The sequence below is a fragment of the Leptodactylus fuscus genome, unplaced genomic scaffold (genome assembly GCF_031893055.1).
Source record: "Leptodactylus fuscus isolate aLepFus1 unplaced genomic scaffold, aLepFus1.hap2 HAP2_SCAFFOLD_278, whole genome shotgun sequence".
In the NCBI taxonomy this organism is placed as follows: domain Eukaryota; kingdom Metazoa; phylum Chordata; class Amphibia; order Anura; family Leptodactylidae; genus Leptodactylus; species Leptodactylus fuscus.
Genome location: NW_027440301.1, coordinates 1 through 19,737, shown reverse-complemented (window position 1 = coordinate 19,737; position 19,737 = coordinate 1). Strand labels below are relative to the sequence as shown.

General features: G+C 47.6%; 1 long non-coding RNA gene across 1 annotated transcript; it reads right to left on the bottom strand.

The window, feature by feature from the left end:
• Positions 1–3,051: 3,051 nt before the first annotated feature.
• On the bottom strand, positions 3,052–6,999 carry LOC142187876 (uncharacterized). The gene is made up of 3 exons (XR_012712608.1): positions 6,911–6,999; positions 5,138–5,195; positions 3,052–3,198 (listed from the first exon to the last, which is right to left on the bottom strand). It is a non-coding gene; the product is annotated as an uncharacterized LOC142187876 (long non-coding RNA).
• Positions 7,000–19,737: the final 12,738 nt, after the last annotated feature.

Below are 19,737 nucleotides of genomic sequence, written 5' to 3'. Positions count from 1 at the left end.
AAAAAAAAAAAATCGCAGCGCGGACAATTATATCTACGGAAACGCTGGCGAATTCCCTGTAGATATAATTTCTGTTACAGAAAGTAGTTAGCGGAGGAAAACTCCATGAACTTTCTGTTCAAAGAGCTGCAGGAAGAACAGCGATGCGTTCACGCCACAGTTGTTCCCGCAGCGCTTTAGCGCTGTGCTTCCGGCCCGTGCTTAAAAGTCGTAGCAAATGCGAGATGGATTGGGAACCGCAGACGCTTAAAATTGAAAGGCATGTCGCTTGGTAGCAACACCTGACACTGAAGAGATGAATGACCTGGCTTTGAATAGTAAATACAGAGCAGCCCTCCCACAGTATTAGGGTCCGTTCACACGGAGGAAAATGACGCTGTATTTGGCACTGAATTTTCAGAGCTGGGAAAAAAAAAAAAAAAAAAAGCACCTCCCATTGATTTCAATGGGCTCTGCTAGCTTTTTATTTATTTTTTCTCACTCACGTAATTTTCCGCTAGCTGAAAATACAGCGCCATTTTCCTCTGTGTGAATGGACCCATACTATGACCTGAACTGACATCTCGGTAATGAAAACCGCCTCACCGGCAGACTGGTGAAGTTGCCGATAGCAGCCAGAGCTCAGCTTTCACTTTACCTCAGCAGCTCCAGTGATGAAAGCTCCTGCATAGTAAGCAATAATGACACTATGAGGCAGTTTTCACCTGACCAATATTGCTGCTCAGTAAGGCTGCTTGCACACTAAAGGATTTTTCATGGCTCCCTGGGCTATGGATACTACATCTCCATAAACTTCTATAGAGCTGCAAAAGTCACAGCTTTGTGCACAAAGTCGTCTATGGAACCACCGAATCCATGGCACGGAGGCCCGTAAAAAAATACTGTAGCGTGCAAACAGCCACTAAGGATACCAGACATGTTTTGTCAGTGCATTCATGTATGTGTGCACGTGTGTGATCCACGAGTATGTATCCGTGCGCGCATGCACATATGTCATCCATATATGTGTAATCCATGAGTTTGTGCGTGTGCAATGCAAGTGTCCATGTGTGCAGTAGTTGTGTGTGCACTCTGTTCGTCCACGTATATAGTGTGCATCCATCCGAGTGTGTTCCCCGTGCGTGTGTATGGTGTGCATGTGGTATTTATGGGGGTAGTGTTTGTGTTGTATGTATCTAGAGAGGTCTGGTTTTTGTGTTGTGCTTGTGGGTTGGTGTATGTGTGATGTTTATATGGTTTGGGTGAAATACGTGTTGTGGCCCCTTTAGTGGTGACCCTTTTGTGCAGTCGCTATAATCCGTCCCTGTCAGTCACAACCGTTTTCCCTTCAGCGCTTTCACATTTCCCAATTCTATGAATAGGGCCTAACTTCAGGGACCCAAATCTCATGACGAGGGGGGGGCGCTAGCAAGATGTAACGTGCGCAGTACTCTGCTCCTGTGGGTGGAGAGGGGTGTGTGCTAAATTTCACTCAAATCAGGCAAGAACTGTGGATTTGTATAGAGCAGACTACTACAGATTTGGAGATATATAAAATATATAGATATGAAAATGCAGGAAATTTCAGCTATTTGCAGTTTTGCTGATAGCCAGCTCTGTTATCTCTATGTAAACACACAGATAGTACTCAGTGGCTTCAGTACAAGCAGCTGCATATTATCTGATCTGCAGAAGCTGCTGCCACAGATGAGAAAACCCCCTTTAATCCAAATTGGCAGATGTAGAAGAGCTTGGTAGGTGGTGCATATATGAAAATGTAGCAGAGCCTTACTTGCGGTAACAACTGATGGCAGGTTTTTCAATGATATCCATACTGATACATGATGCTTGTGGACCAATAGAAACTCACAGGGTCTTTAGTGTTCACATACACACAGCTTTCCATAGCAGCTACTCTATTCGTATGGGGCCACTACACAAACAAAAGATTAAATATACCTGTGCAAAGCCAGGTCTTCCTGCTAGAAAATATATATACACTATATATACACACTACATATTGTTACTTTACACACAGCTCTGTTTCCAGTTTATTCTCTCCCACAGCTCTACTACAGCAGCCTCCCCCTGTCCCCCTTTAGCGCAGTCCTGTACAGCTTCTACCTTGCATAAGGCTACTGTGACCGGTCACACTTGTGTGGAGCCTTTACATAACTGACAAGGTTTTTTGCAGGACCTACAAAAAAAAAAATCCTGGCACAGAGGCCAAGTTCAGTTTTTTGGTCAGGATTTTGAGGCCATAGCCAGATACAGTCTCAAAATCCTGACCAAAAAGATGGCTCTCATTGAAGTCAATGAGATCCACTCCGGTCTTTTTTCCAGGAGCAGTTTCTTCTGGAAGAGAGGAGAGCTGCTCATTCAGGCTGTTTTGCCTCAGTGCGCAGCTGGATGCCGGGGTAGTGCACCAGCTTTCAGTCGCAGTTACCTGGCTTTAGGTCCTGAACCTGAGGCAGCCTCCGGCTCAGGTTTCGGACCAAAAAACGCCATCTGAACTTACCCTTAGTATTGCTGGCAGTTTGTGGACCTGCAGCAAAGAAGAAATTCCACCTTTGTTTGTAAACCACACAGTAGAATAAAGATATCATGTGAAGACAACCATTACAATGGGAAATTTCACTTTATTATTCTGGAGACATTTCAGAAACAAATATACAATACAATAAGAATTGTGACTTTTTGGAGTCTAGACCATAATTGCAAGAACTTTCTAAGATCTGTCAGAATTGCTAGCTGGTTAAGAAAAACATTTTTTGTACTGCATTAGCCAGTGGATATGAAATCAATAAAAAACAAAAACGAGTCTTTAATAAAGGATCCACTACCAATGACAGATTAAGAGTTTTCGAAATATACCTGAGGAAGAAGCAGAGAGCATCAAAAGCTTGTAATCTGTCATTAGTAAGGGGGCGTTCACACAATCGTCGGTGTCCGCTGCTAATGTCCGCACAAGATTTTGAATGGACATTAGCAGCGGACACAGATTGTAGTGTGAACGCCCCCTTAGACATTAAAATAAATGTATCCACTTCTGAAGATTCAAGTTTTTTTTTTTATATATATAGCTAGTTATGTTCATAGGAAACTTTACAGCAAAAAGACAAATTGAAACATTTCATAGAACTAATAGTTGATACTCGAGATGAAGGTCCAGCCAGGTGTCCATGTCACATGTTCTCCACTCCTGAAGCAAGCACAAGTCTAGAAGAGAAAGTAAGTTCATGTCATTTTACAGAAAAATTGGAAACCGGATATGACAAAATAAATTTGGAATGCTATAAGATACGACAACCGACCGACAAAAACGCTCCACTACATACTTTTGGAATGAACATTTTACCGCCATTGCAAACAAAGAAAAACTCTTAGCACACCGTCATCCGTCCACACAACACTGACAACCTGCTGCAAAACCAAGACTGCAGGATGCAGCAAACAAAGCCTGAGCAGCCACCTTTAGACCAGAGGGTTTTCTGGCGACTGGTGTCAGATGCTGGTCAATGCAGCTACACTCCCGCCACGATGCTGTATAAGCTAAGCAGCGCAGCTACTAAAGTGAAGTCCTCAATTGGAAATCTGATATGGATAAGGCCTAAAATACCAACTCTTGAAGCTCCCTGTAAAAGAAAGCAGGGATTCCTGTAACTTGCAGGCCCAAATAGCACATGATCTCCAGCCCCTGCTAAGCCCCATACCACTCGCGGTGATGTTACCAAAATATAGACAAGCATAGGAATACGCTCCGGCCGAAAGCGTGGCCACCATGCGCTATAGTACAAGCAACACCACCACTTGTAGCACAGTGCCCAACAAGCACCAAAAACCCATGTGCTGCCTGTGCCTACATATCACAGAAGTCACCGCCACCTTCCACAGGGAGCTCCCTGAGTTGAGACTCCAGGCCTCATCCAGCCAGACGCCCGCTTAAGGGCTTCACTGAAGCAGCTACTCCACTCAGACCACACAGCACCGCAGAAAGAACACAGCTACACTGGCCAGCGTTTGATACCAGTTGCCAGAAAGCCCATCTGGACTTTAGGCGCCTACCCATGACTCGGTTCACCACAACCCTTAGCGTTAACCCCACAGCAAACTGCCAGTACTGTATGAAAAGAGTTTTGAGTACCAAGAGAGGTTTTGCCTTCATCCCATTAAATAGACCCCATGCTAAAAGTTGATACTACAAGTAGACGTACTAAATATAGCAGTCTACCCACATCCTCCACCACCCTCTCCATCACCACATGAAGGCTCAGATTCATAAGGAGGGGTTTATGAACCCTTACCTCAGACGCAACAATGGTAAAGGCAGTTTTGGGAACTACAGACTATAAGGATAATGTGCCACTGAGCTTTGAAGAGACTCACAAATGCAAACCACATATGGACAACCATCAATAACCTGCCCCATCTTACAAGAACACTGACACACTGCAACATCGCACAACCTAAACATAGCATGCACCGACAGGACCCCTCAGAGATCTGGCACAGAACAGGAATGCCAACTCCTGAGAACGAAAGCAGCCATTTCCGTAATGAGCAGGAGCAAACAGCACATGATCTCCGGCACATGTGCTGCCCGTTCCTACAGGTCACAGAAGTCACCACCATCGTCTTCAGGGAGCTCCTGAGTTGGACTCCAACTGTTACCCACAATCTCCACTTGGTGGGGTTTAGTTCAGCACCTACACTGCTCAGATCATACAGCATCACAGTGCGGGAATCACAAATCCCACGCAGCTTGTGACATGTCCCCTCAGTGCTAGCCGGATGCAGGATTTGACAAGTCATGACAGCCATCCACACCTAGTCTACATCTACTTGCCCCTTCATGACTCTACAACGCATTATCTTTCTAACAACTAACCACACAGTAGGATACAAGCTTTATAAACCTAGATTAGAGGTCAGTTCTCAAGGACACAGGCAAACCCTAAAGAGCACATAGTAATCTACCGCTAGTGCCCTCCACCACCCCTGCCATCACCACACGAAGGCTTGAATTCATAATGAGGGACTTATGATCCATAGACCTCCGACATAACAATGAAGAGGATAGCTTTAGGCACCAGTTTTATATTGATCCTTGCTCACAGCAGCTGCAAAATACCCAAAAAAAAGGCCAAATGGAACTTACCTACAATCTTGCAGATGGCAAGGTGATGTTCTTCTAGTAGTAGATCCAGCTTTCACAGCTACAAAAGAGGAAAACACGACACTTAAAAAACGTTTTAGTGTCGATTCAGAAACTGCAGGAGAGTGATGTCGAATTTAAGAAATCCAACAATATTCAGACAAAGGGTAGAACTTATGCATCATAGAGTTATATAGTGAGCAGAACATTCAATACAGTAACACTTACCGTACTTACCCTGATCTTCTCAGCAGAACAAACATAAATCACATTATCACAATAGCATTGTACGGTGAACAGACATACTAAACTATGGTGCTAAAGTAAGAAGGGGATGGAGGGGTGGGAAGTGTGTGTGGGGGGGGGGGCGGAGTCATTCTGATCAAAGTATTAAAGTGATAACCCCTCCATTATCACAATGATACAGTGACAATAATGACCAAGATTTTTTAGTGACCAGTTACCCAAGAGTTGCCAGAGACAGTAATAAGGGTAGTGTGTCTAATATTATATACACAGAGGAAGGTGGAGGAAGACAAGGCCAGCAAATACAACCTATAACCCCGACAGAGTTGATCCAGAGGAAGGTGAAAACTGGCAGTCAGTACAAGACCCAGGATCAACTATTCTAACAAGTGTAAAACCCTCATACAGTAGGGAATATTGAAATATAATATCCACAGTGTGTCATTTTATAACATTCATATACACATTAGATAAGGTTGCATAAAGAGAAACATACATAAAGTACAGCCCTACAGAGTTGATCCAGAGGAAGGCAAAAAACCCCATGAGGCCGATGCCAATAACCCCATGTTATGGGAAAAAATTCCTTCCCGACTCCAGTACGGCAGTCAGTATAAGACCCTGGAAAAAACTCGTCTAGATTTACCATTAGGACTGGGGACAGCCAAAAAAAAGTAGTAATACATGCATTCTCTATAGTAGGTTGAGCTAGGGCTGGGCCAACAGTCTCCATACAGTAGTATGGTGAGCTGCCATTTCCCTACAGCTTATATTAGTCTAGGCATACTAATGCCATTAGGATTAGACTCATTTCTATCATGGTATTAGAGGGAAAAACCTACTACAACTCAGGGGGCCTAGGGCAGAGACTAGCCAAAGCAGAAAGTTACTCTGATGGCATGGTGAAGCAAGAAATGCAGAGCATCAATTGCAAAGTTTTTTTTCTTTTCTTAATTTAATTACTAGCCTTCACACGGTGTTACATCAATATCCCCTCCAATATCAATGCAACGGGTCATGCTCCGGCACCCTATCTAGCTAGGAGTAGGGATGGGCCTATGGCCTCACCATGCAGTTGTATGGTGAGCTGCCAGGTTGTTTTATTAGTCTAGGCATACTAATGCCACTAGGCGGCGGCGTTCTCATCAGAGCATTAAAGCAATAACTCGCCCAACTATCACAGTAACACAATGACAAAAGCAGCCAAAACCGCCAGACTAGGGCTACACCTATTAATGCCATTAGGAATAAGGGAGGCCAGTTCCATCAAATGCATTAATGCAATAACCGGCCGAAATATCACAGAAATACAATGACAGACGGCTAAACCCGTCAGGATCTGCTCTCAAGTAGAACTGGCAGGCATAGCTCTCTATAAGACCCGCCAAGGCATAGATCTGTTAAGAACCACCGGGCGCTGTCTCTATAAGAACTGCCAAGCACAGCTCGCTCTATAAGAACGGTCACCTTCAGAGCTCCCACAGAGTTCCACAGGCAAAGCTAAGAGCAAATAAAATGGGGAAACCCTACCGTGTCAAACCAGCCAGTCTCCACGTCTCTGCAGCACACCAGTCCACGCCGTCCTCCTTCTGCACAACTAGTCTCCGTGTACTACAACAGCTGTATTTAAAGCATCACATGCTTGCCACGCCCCCTCACGTGTTTCTGAGGGGGCGTGGCCAACTAATTGGGAAGGTTTCTACACAGCTGTTGTAGCACGTGCCAAACAAGTGAAAGTGGGTGTGGCTGGAATAAATTCACATAGCAGGCAAACAGCAGACTGTCTAAAGCAATATGTTTCTAAAGTTTTCTAAAGTTTATATGACTGTGCTGACAGTACCAGTATTAAAGATGGTAGACGCGAAAACCTAGTGGGCTAAAGGACTTCCGGTGACGCCGAGGTCATGTGATCAGACTGGCGTGGGCGGAGCTATTCAGGACAGTGCCGAGTTACACAGGAAAAGGAAGTTGCAGTGAATGGAGACTGGAAGGAGGTAAGAGACAGCATGTGTAAGCAAGAGGGGTGGAAAGGGCTGGGGGAGGGGGTCAGGCTGTGTGTGAGCATGATAGAGGAGTTTGGCTGGGTAAAGGCTAAATACTAGACTCCGTAAGGACCGTCTGCCGTTACAAGGTCACATGACCGGATAGGCGTGTCTTTACTTGTAAGCAGGACCTTCCACAGTATCCTGTGTAGTGGAGCAACATGGAGAGCTGCGAGGTGCACGATTTAGTGAAGGGGGGGAAGATACAGTAGGTGGACTGCAGGGAGTAGTGTAGAGGGGGAGAGATGTGCAGGGTCGGACTGGCCCGCCGGGAGACCGGGGAATCCCCCGTAGGCCCCAGCCTGGACTATTAAGACCCTCATTATGGGTTCCTACCGGACCTCCACTGCCTTTTGTTTTTAGTAGACAGTGGAGGTTCGGTAAGGCGTCTGCCCAGGGCGGGTGTCAGCACCCGGGCAAGTCACTGTGAAGTATGAAGGGAGAGAGACTCCGTGCTGAAGAGACAGCATGTGTGAGTAATAGGGGAGACATGGGGGGGCAGACTGTGTGAGCAAGAGCGGAGACATGGGGGCCAGGCTGTGTGAGCAAGAGGGGAGACATGGAGGTGTAGGCTGTGTGAGCAAGAGGGGAGACATGGAGGTGTAGGCTGTGTGAGCAAGAGGGGAGACATGGAGGTGTAGGCTGTGTGAGCAAGAGGGGAGACATGGAGGTGCAGGCTGTGTGAGCAAGAAGGGGGGAATGGGGGGTTCAGGCTGTGTGAGCAAGAGGGGAGACATGGAGGTGCAGGCTGTGTGAGCAAGAGGGGAGACATGGAGGTGCAGGCTGTGTGAGCAAGAGGGGAGACATGGAGGTGTAGGCTGTGTGAGCAAGAGGGGAGACATGGAGGTGCAGGCTGTGTGAGCAAGAAGGGGGGAATGGGGGGTTCAGGCTGTGTGAGCAAGAGGGGAGACATGGAGGTGCAGGCTGTGTGAGCAAGAGGGGAGACATGGAGGTGCAGGCTGTGTGAGCAAGAGGGGAGACATGGAGGTGCAGGCTGTGTGAGCAAGAAGGGGGGAATGGGGGGTTCAGGCTGTGTGAGCAAGAGGGGAGACATGGAGGTGCAGGCTGTGTGAGCAAGAAGGGGGGAATGGGGGGTTCAGGCTGTGTGAGCAAGAGGGGAGACATGGAGGTGCAGGCTGTGTGAGCAAGAGGGGAGACATGGAGGTGCAGGCTGTGTGAGCAAGAAGGGGGGAATGGGGGGTTCAGGCTGTGTGAGCAAGAGGGGAGACATGGAGGTGTAGGCTGTGTGAGCAAGAGGGGATACATGGAGGTGTAGGCTGTGTGAGCAAGAGGGGAGACATGGAGGTGCAGGCTGTGTGAGCAAGAGGGGAGACATGGAGGTGCAGGCTGTGTGAGCAAGAAGGGGGGAATGGGGGGTTCAGGCTGTGTGAGCAAGAGGGGAGACATGGAGGTGCAGGCTGTGTGAGCAAGAATGGGGGGTTCAGGCTGTGTGAGCAAGAGGGGAGACATGGAGGTGCAGGCTGTGTGAGCAAGAGGGGAGACATGGAGGTGCAGGCTGTGTGAGCAAGAGGGGAGACATGGAGGTGCAGGCTGTGTGAGCAAGAAGGGGGGAATGGGGGGTTCAGGCTGTGTGAGCAAGAGGGGAGACATGGAGGTGCAGGCTGTGTGAGCAAGAGGGGAGACATGGAGGTGCAGGCTGTGTGAGCAAGAGGGGAGACATGGAGGTGCAGGCTGTGTGAGCAAGAAGGGGGGAATGGGGGGTTCAGGCTCTGGGGGGATGGGCACTGTGAGCATGGTTGCGTCTAGATTGGAGTTGCTCCTGGTAGGTCCTCCCTCCAGCAACTCCAATCTAGTCACCTCACTAGTGAACGGTCTAGATTGGAGTTGCTGGAGGGAGGACCTGCTAGAATCAACTCCAATGTAGACTGTTCAGTACTGAGGTGACTAGAATGGAGTTGCTTCGAGGAGCTACCGCCAGAAACTCCAATCTAGTCACTTCGCTACAGGAGCAGCTAGAGTGGAGTGTCTATAGGGAGGATCCGTAACTGGCCAAGAGAGACATTGTATATGTATATAATATCAATAAAAATATAGGAAAAACACATTCCTGGACATGTATACATTTGGCACTGATATAATTACATAAAATATACCTATATAAATATATATTTGCCATATGCTGTGTACAGGGCGGTGACGCCGCAGCCTTACGTGTTTATTATAACTTGCGCCACTTATTGTAAGTGATAATGGAAATATATGGCAATTTAATAACTGATATAGAGCTAAATTCTGACGTATCGCTGTGCGCCTGATTTATCAGTATATAGTTACTGCAGGTAGGCTCATGATGGTCTCGGCATATTCTGTAGTTACAATAGGTAAGTCCTCCTTGCAGCAACTCCATTCTAGCTGTCTCACTACGGAACTGACTAGAATGGAGTTGCTGCAGGTAGGTTCATGGTCTGGGTATATTCTGTAGTTGCTATAGGTAGGTCCTCCTTGCAGCAACTCCATTCTAGCTGTCTCAATACAGAACTGACTAGAATGGAGTTGCTGCAGGTAGGTTCATGGTATCGGTATATTCTCCATAGGTTATTCAGTATAGGACCTATATCTTATAAGCTCTGCTTACAGTAATATTAATAAAACACACATTTTAAAAATTTATATTTTATTGAAATAAAACCATCCGCACAATCCTCATTATCCATATTTAAAAAAAACCCAAAACTAAACAAAAAACCACCTCCACTAGTTACCAACGTAGTCCATCAACCCCCTCCCTTCTACCAACTTACCTGTCCTGGTCTAGTATTACCTGCTTTCATGGAATAAACCAGCCGTTGTCGTCTCATGCGGTGGGGTTACTAGAGTAAAGACAGGATCACATGTGCGCCAGGTTCTATGTTGTTTAAAGAGGACCTTTCACTTCCTGGGGCACATGCGGTGTAATACACCACTAGAAAACCAACAGTGTGCTGAATTCAGCGCACTATCGGCTTTCCCTTTCTGTGCCGGTACCGTAGTTCTTCACTGTCAGAAGGGCGTTTCTAACAGACAGTCAGGAACGCCTTTCTTCACAGTAGCATCTATTGCGCTGTATTGTGAGACTGAGGGGCATTGCTTATTTCCAACGATTACTTCTATGGACGAGTACTATCAGGAGGGGAGGAAGCGTTCCTCACCACTCTCACAGTACGACTTTCGGCTTTCTAGCGGTGTATTACACTGCATGTGCCCCAGGAGGTGAAAGGTCCTCTTTAAATCTGTCATGTGACCTGAATGATGAAAAGCCAGATCGCTAAAACATCGGTTACTCATGGACACCAGTGGACTCCATTGACTTAATGGGGTCAGCCGTTTCTATAGTGAAACGGGCAGAGAGAACAATCCTCCGTGCAGGACTTTTCTCTCTGTCGATTTCTGCGGCCGATGTGAATCTAACCACAAATTTAGTCCAGTGACCTTCTTTTTTAATTAATGGAGAACCAGAATGTGAGGCCGCCTCCTACTGAAAGGATAGTACCTCAGGATAGGCCATCAGTATTAGATGTGTGGGGGCCCCTGCAGATCTCTGGTGTTGTACAAACTGTAGTGGTGAGTGTAGGTACTGCAGCGATGCGCCATTACAATCTCTGTACCGGAGATATGCAGGGGTTTTACGTGTTGGGGTTCCCCTGCAGGTCTAATATTGATGGCCTACCCTGAGAAAGTGGATAACTCCATGAGGCTGGCTCCCCACACCACTTAAACACCGTGGAAGAAACGTGGCAGAAAAAAAAAACCCAATCCCATCCCCATTTTACGGTAAAATAGATGCAGCGGATACGCTGCACTGTCATGGTTTTGGAAATTGGAGCATGCCAGTTATACCCCAGGACACACCGGCGGCGGCTTCCCTATTGGTATAGTTAAAGCAGAAAGTCCACAGAGGAAACCTGTACAAAGCGCTACAGGAAGAACCCTGATGTGTTGCTGTTTTTCCAACAGTGTTTTTTTTTTTGCTACAGGTGCTACGTGGGGCCTTAACCACAGTCATGTCAAGCTTGTGATGAACCCCTTCTTGGGTAATCAGCAATTTAATCACTTAGATGGAATCACTGACTGCAGGAGGTTGGGGGAGTCAGTGGTGAATACAGCTCACCAGGCACACTTGGTGGTCTTCGGGGGGCACGTTGTATTAATGAATATATGGGGGGGAGAACACAGGCAGCCTGCTATACAAATAAAGCAGGGGTCGGCAACCTTCAGCACACCAGCTGTTGTAAAACTACAACTCCCAGCATGTATACTTGCTCTGCTGTTCTTGGAACTCCCATGGAAGTGAATGGAGCATGTTGGGAGTTGTAGTTTCACAGCAGCTGGAGAGCCGAAGGTTGCTGACCCCTGAAATAAAGTATAGCTGCCCTAATCTTCCTTAGGGTTGCACCTGCTGTACAGGGAGAGTAAAGTGACCATGACATTTGTTAGAATTGCTAACTCATGCACTAGAAAGAGTTAATTGCAGTCATAACCTGACCACGACTAACCCCAAGTGCAAGAGTCACAGTCAAGGGTTTACACTCAGTTATGACACACAGAAAAGTAATGTCTTAAGATTTGCCCCCATCTAGTGAAGGGACTCTTTCTGCTCTAAAGGAGTCCCTGCATTGTGAGTAACCTCTTTATACAGCAATGACCATCAGTTTGGTGCTAGTGATCACTGCAGGGTTGGAGAGTGAGCAGTGCAGAATATTTATACCTACAGCTCACACAGGAGGCAGCCCCCAGGTCCTGGATCTCCCCTATCATACAGATGGCAGCCCCCCTTGCCCCTCTCAGGCTACAGATGGCAGTCCCCCTCAGTATACAGCAGGAGCACCCTAACACATAGGTGGCAACATCCAAGGTGCCGGACCCCTCCAACACACAGGCAGCATCCCCAAACACACACAGGTGGTAACATCTCAGGGCCCAAGAACAACCCCCACCCACATACAAACAGCACTGCAGGAATCCCCCATTTACATGAAGGCAGCACCCAAATGACCTAAACACAACAAAGCAGTACCCTGGAACCTCCGCCACATGCCCACAGGTGGAAGTACCCAAGGGGCCATCACCAAAACCACCTCACACACACACAGGTAGCATCCCAGGGGCCTCCAAACAAGGACACAGGTCGCAGCACCCTGGGACAGAACTCCCTCTCACATACAAGCAGTACCCCAGGACCCCAACACACAAATTCAATACCCCTGGGAACCCACACAAACGCATGCAGCAGGCCCCCCTGGGGACCCTCCCCACCATTACATGCAAGCAGCACCCCAGGGATGTTTGCTCATCCATTAGATGTCAGCAGCACCCCAAGGACATCGCCCCCCTGTAGATGCCCAAGCACACCAAGGATGCATGCCAACATAATTAGATGTCGATGGCACCCCAGGGTCTCTGCCCCTTTTAGTTGCCAGAAGTACGCCAGGGACACCTTGCCCCTATCCATGCCAACAGCATACACCATAGATGCTAATAGCACCCCAAGGACCTCCCCCTTTATGTCAGAAGCACCTCGAGGACCTCTACCTTTCTTCAGATGCCAGCATCCCAAAGACCCCTGCCCACTTAGATGCTAGCAGCATCCAAGGGACTCATGCACTCCTTCAGATGCCAACTGCACCCCCCCCCTTCGAAGCACACCAAAGATCCCTGTCCTTCTCTTTTAGTTGCCAGCAGCACCCCATAGGCCCCTGCCCCTTCTTAGATGCCAGTAGTACCCCAAAGACCCCCTCCCCCCCCCCCCAGATGCCAGCAGTATCCCAAAGACCCAGTGCCCCCCATTAGATACCAGCAGTACTTCAAAGACCCACTGCCAGGGGTGTAACGATCGTGACCTGGCCCGGTGAGACACGGGGCCAGTAGCCAGCTAGAGATAGTCGGGGTCCAGTACCACTATGTGACAGCAGCAGGGGAAAGCCTGGTTCCCCGACCACTATATATATTGTAAATGAAAAGGGGCACCGGCATATTGCCAGGCCCTTTTTCAATAGACACTGGCCCAGGAGAGGTGACTTAAAATAAATAGATATACTCACCTCTCTGCGTCCTCTCCGGCGTCTTCCATCATGTGATTGAGGCCTGAGATTAGGCCCCAGCAGTCAGATGGAGCGCAGCGGCGTAATGATGTCAGTGACCCCTCATGTGACTGCTGAGGACCAATCACAGGACTCAACAGAGACGTCAGGAAGATGCTGAAGACAGCCGGAGCCAGGATACCCAGGAAAGGCGAGGCGAGTATTAGGGTTTGTTATTTTTATTCACCTACCCTGGGCCTCCGATTATTATACTCTGGGGTCTGAGGAGACCACAGTGTAGAATAATATCACTGGAGGGGGCTGTTGGGAGCATATAATACTGGGGGGGGGGGAGGCATTGCTGGAGATATAATGTGTGTGTTGGGGGGGGGCACTGCTTGACATGTAATATTGTATATGGGGGGGGGGGGGGCTGCTGGGTATGTAATACTGAATGGGGGACACTGCTGGGCATGTAATACTGTGCACGCCACTGCCTCCCCTCTTAGATGCAGCAGTACCCCCAAAGATCTCCTGTGCCCCCTTAAATGCCAGAAACACCTAAAGGACCCCGTCTCCCTCTATGCCAACGACTCCTATACCACCCTAAACATCAATCCAATCCACCAGACCCTCCGGGATACAGTCCCATAAAAAACTCGCTCCCCTCAGCCTAATCCAACGTGCAGTCCCAAGTAACTACATCACTCTCTCTCCTCAGCCTCATCCAATGTGCAGTCCCATGTAATTATATCACTCTCTCTCTTCAGCCTCATCCAATGTGCAGTCCAATGTAACTACATCAATCTCTTCCCTCAGCCTCATGGAACATGCTGTCCCATGTAACTACATCACTCTCTCTCCTCAGCCTCATCCAACATGCAGTCCCATGTAACTACATCACTCTCTCTCCTCAGCCTCATCCAACATGCAGTCCCATGTAACTACATCACTCTCTCTCCTCAGCCTCATCTAATGTGCAGTCCCATGTAACTACATCACTCTCTCTCCTCAGCCTCATCCAACATGCAGTCCCATGTAACTACATCACTCTCTCTCCTCAGCCTCATCCAACATGCAGTCCCATGTAACTACATCACTCTCTCTCCTCAGCCTCATCCAACATGCAGTCCCATGTAACTACATCACTCTCTCTCCTCAGCCTCATCTAATGTGCAGTCCCATGTAACTACATCACTCTCTCCCCTCAGCCTCATCCAACATGTCGTCTCATGTAAAACAAACCTGTCTCTTCTCTTCCATCCTCCATTACCACAAGACAATCCTCTCTGCTTTCTGTTCTCCAGCTTCATGAGCTCGGCTCCGGCTTCCTCTATACAACACAGAGCAGTGATGGCCGAAACTCTGCCCTCCTCTGAGAGGCCACGCCCCTTCCTGTGACATCATACCTACCAGGAGCAACTCCACTCTAGTCACGACCCTGTGAGCATATAATACTGTGGGGGGTGTCACTGGTGAGCACATAATTCTGTTTTGGGGGCCACTGTGGTGCACATAATAATGTTTGGGGGTCACTATGGAGTACCTAATTCTGTTTAGGGGCCTCTGTGGTGCACATAATACTGTTTGGGGGCCTCTGTGGTGCACATCATACTGTATGGGGGTCACTATGGAGCACGTAATACTGTTTGGGGGCCACTGTGGTGCACATCATACTGTTTGGGGGCCCCTGTGGAGCACGTTATGCTGTCCCAGTATTGCTTACATGTGGGGCGTTGCGCTGCTTTCTCACCGTATTCTTGATAGCTGCAGTTGTGGGTACTAAAGCTGTATCTCTTTCAGGTATCTGAGATATTGCTTTAGCGCCCATAACCGCCACTATCAAGAATTCACTCTAGTTATGGGGATAGGGGACCACGGACAAAAGTTTGTACCCAGGCCCACAAAACATTAGTTACACCAATGGCGCTGCTCTGGGTCCAGGCACCGCCATTAATATACCTTATTTTTAACTAGATCGACTGTGCTGATACACAGACGTCCTGCACTTGGATGTAAAGTGGCCACCTCCGTTCATCAGGATCGCAGGTAGGTGAGTATTATTATTTTTTTTTTTTAAAGCTTAGTTTTGGGTATTTTAATAGTACAAGGGGTTGTTTGGAGTGGGAAATTATAATTATAAGGAGGGGGCATTATGAACATAAGGGGGGTCATTTTTATAGGGGTTATTAGGGGACATTACGAATACAAGGGGAGGCTATATTAGGAGGCATTATGAACATAAGGGGGTAGTCATTGATATTAGGGGTGCAGTATTTATGTCAGGGGGAATTAGGGGCATACTATGAGGGGGCAATTAATTTAATGAAAGTGGCACTTGGGCTTTATTAAGACTAAGGCCTCACGTTGCAAACTGCAACAAAATAGCGCTGCAGAAAAAACCGCAGCAGCAACGCATTGTGTTTTTTTTCCCGCAGCGCTTTTCATTTTCTGCTTCCATTACACCTATAGGGAAACCATCAGTGTTTTCGTAGGTATAAGTGATATTCCAGCGATTTCCAAAACCCCAACGGTTTTGGAAATCGCAGCATGTTCACTGCCCATAATTTTCCACAACGTGTGGATGGGATTTGCTAGAATCCCATTCACATTGCAGGAACTGTCGGCTTTTCCCGTGGTGTTTTCGCCATATGAAGCCCCATCCACACTTTGCGGTAAAATAAGATACATGCTGTAATTTCCAAAGCAGTCTTGGTTTTAGAGTTAGACATTGCAGCATGCCTATGGAAATTCTGGCGGTTTCAATATAATTGAAGCAGAAAATAGAGAGGAAAGCTCTGCAAACTTTCTGTGCAAAGGGCTGCGGCAAGAAACGTGATGCGTCATGGACGCGGTTTTTCCCGCAGCGCTTTTTTGCTGCAGGACACCACGTGGGGCCTTGTACTGGAAAACTCCTTAAGCCTATTTATATTGATGATCTATCCTCAGAATAAATCATCAATAAGAGATAAGTGACCCCCTGATCAGTTGTATGAAGGGGCCATGGTGCCTGTTTATATCACACGCTGTCTGTTTATAGTGACCGTGTGGTGCAATTACAGCCTTGTCACATAGACGCTTATAGGACGAGGCTGTAGTTACATGACATGGCCACTGTGAGATGTACGATACTGTGTAAACAGAGAAGGGGTCACGGCGCTTGCACAGATGTCACGATTCACTCAAACAGCTGATTCATCCCTCATTATTACACCTCAGCCACGGAGGTGTAAAAAAAAAAAAAAAAAAAAAAAACACACACTCGCCTGTCCCCAGCACCCTGTTGTCCTCCGCCTCTGTCTGTTCGGTCTGATGGCAACACCTCATTTCTGGAAATTCTGTACCCAATTCCTCTTAGCGGTCACATGATGTGCAGGACTCCAAGCAAGAAGGTGCCAGCACGAGACTGAATGGACACTGGCCGAGGACAACGGGTTGCTGAGGACAGGTGAGTATGCTCTTTTATTTTAAACCTCCAGCCCGGCACATGAGTTGCTCCAATTCCTGGACAATATCTTTAAAGGATTTATCCATGTTTCTAATATTTATGGCCTGTCCTCAGGATAAGCCATCAATATTACATCTGTGGGAATCTGACAGCCAGGACCTCTGCAGATGAGCTTTTTCATTACAGTGCGGCTACAGGTAATGGTGACAATTCTAGGAGCCACGCTGCTCTCTTGCCATACAGGATGTAGCAGTGGGTTTAGGTAGTGCAGTGGTACACATCGTATGGCAGGCGAGCAGCCGGCTCCTGATATTACCTTTAGCCATCCTGTCTCTGTACAACTCATCTACAGGGGTCCTGGCGGTGGGCCCCTAAAAACAATTCCACTGGTGGGCCCTAAACACCCCAGTCCGACCCTGTGCAGGGTGGATGTGGGGTACACAATTCACTGTGGCGGAGAGATGGGTGCATGGCAAACTGTGGGGTGCCTGGTGAATTGGGGGGGGGGGATTTAGAGCTGTGTTACTTTAATGGATGGCAAGCTATGGTTGATGCTTGGTGGATTTAGGGTAAGTTCACACAGGTTTTTTTTTTTTGCTCAGTTTTTTTCTGGGAGCCGTTTGTTCCAGCTCCTAGAAAAAAGAACGGACATGTTCATTCTTCAGACACCTCACGACATCCGCCTGAAGACACTCCCTCCTCCCAACTAGGCCCATTCATTTGGACCTAATCCGGAGCGGAGTGCGCAACTGGATGCTGGTGCAGTGCACTGGTATCCAGTCACAGCCACCTGTATTTTGGGACCGGAACCTGAGGCAGCCTCAGGTTCCGATCCAAAATACCCCGTGTGAACCCGGCCTAAGGATTGCATAAGAGGCACAAAGAAACTCCTCCATTGGCGGTGCAGAGGTGATTGACAATGTGCTTTAGGTTAAAGCCCCACATAGGGGGCCACAGCCAAAAAGCTCTGCAGGAAAAACCTCTGTGGAAACACATTGCGATTTTCCTACAAGGCCTTTCACGTAAAATGTGCAGTTTTCCTCTGCGGACTTTCTACTTTAGATATACATATAGTTTCCATGTGCTGCAATGTACAAAAAGTAATGGGGGGGATAGTGCAGTGCTTGTTAGTAATGTGGGGGTACACCGGAGGGACATGGGGGATAGTGGGATATACCTGGATGTAGTTATAGCTGCACTCGTTAGTATCGGGTCTCCAATACTGTGAAGACCCAGTGGCTATGATGGCCGCCATCTTTAAAGGTCCGGCATGTACTATTACAGATGTCGGGAAGGGATACAATTATTTAAAGGGATCCTATCATTTAAACACTTTTTTTTTTTTTTTTCCTAGCTGACACGTCGGAATAGCTGACACGTGCAGGCTATTCGTCTTTATCCGTCGTCTCCGGTCCGCCGTTCGGTAGAAAGACCGGTTTTTACTGGTATGCAAATGAGTTCTTCTGCAGCACTGGTGGGGTGGGGGGAAGCGTTCAGACAGCACTTGCGGCATCCCCGATGCTGCCAGAGAACTTTCTCCAGCGACGCCTCCATCTTCAACAGCAACCGCCTCTTCTGCGTCTTCTCTGGGGTCACACTCCGGCGCTTGCGCAGTCGGTTCTGCCTTCGGGATGCAGGCAAGAGCCGAGTGGACAGGCCGGCGGCCATTTTTTTGGAGGCCGTTACGCGTGCATGTGCAGTACGCTCCTGTTCTCCATACAACTACAGGAGCTTACTGTGCATGCGAGCGTAGCGGCCTCCAAAAAAATGGCCGCCAGCCTGTGCACTTGGCTTTTGTCTGCGTCCCAATGGCAGAGCAGACTGTGCAGGTGCCGGAGTGTGACCCCAGAGAAGACGCAGAAGAGGTGGTTGCTGTTGAAGATGGAGGCATTGCTGGAGAGACTTCTCTGGCAGCATTGGGGAAGCCCCCAGTGCTGTGAAAACTCATTTGCATACCGGTAAAAACCCGGTATTTCTACCGAACGGCGGGCCGGAGACGACTGATAAAGGTAGGAGACAAATAGCCTTTCTTAAGGCTATTCTGCCGTGTTAGTCATAAAACAATGCGTTTGAATGATAGCGGTCACTTTTTAAAGGGATTCTGAGTTTGTTCATGTTTTGCTATTATTTTGTTGTTTTGACTTTTTTTTATTTTTAACAAATTTTATTTTTTGGGCAAAAAAATTAAAAAAATAGATGTGTAAATAGTGTTTTCTGAATGTCATAACTTTAATAGTAAGAAATCCACCAATTCGCTATAACTTACCCCATCCCCACCTCTTGTGTCACCAAAGCGACTCTGACTCATCAAGGCACAACAGGATCTCTGCATACAGTAGTGGAAGACCTAGAACATGATGGAGTAAGGTTACGTTCACACTACTGTTATGCACGTCCGTTACTGTTACCTGTCATAGGATGAGAGCAACAGACATAGATGGAGTCTCCTCATCCTCCTGCGTCTGTTCCCATTGACTAGAATATTAAGAAAAAAAACCCCATTAAGGACGCCGTCTTCTGTCTCCTTTTTTCTGTCTCTTGTGTTTTTTCCGTAATTTTTGTTTATTTTTGTAAAGGAAGGAAAATGTCCGGTGCGCACAACTTATTCTTCAGTCACAAAACTAAACTTAAATGATGGGAGACTGAGGACAGATGGGAGACTGAGGACAGACAGGAGACAGCAGCCATCGTGTTGTCTACATTAGTGTTAACTTGAATGGACACTGACTGTCTCTGTCCATTTCTCTGCTGCAGTTAATGTCCGTTGCGGTCATCCATCAACGGACATTAAAGGGGCTCTTTCAGCAAAATTTTGTTGTATGAGCCCCACATATGCGTGAATAGCCTTTA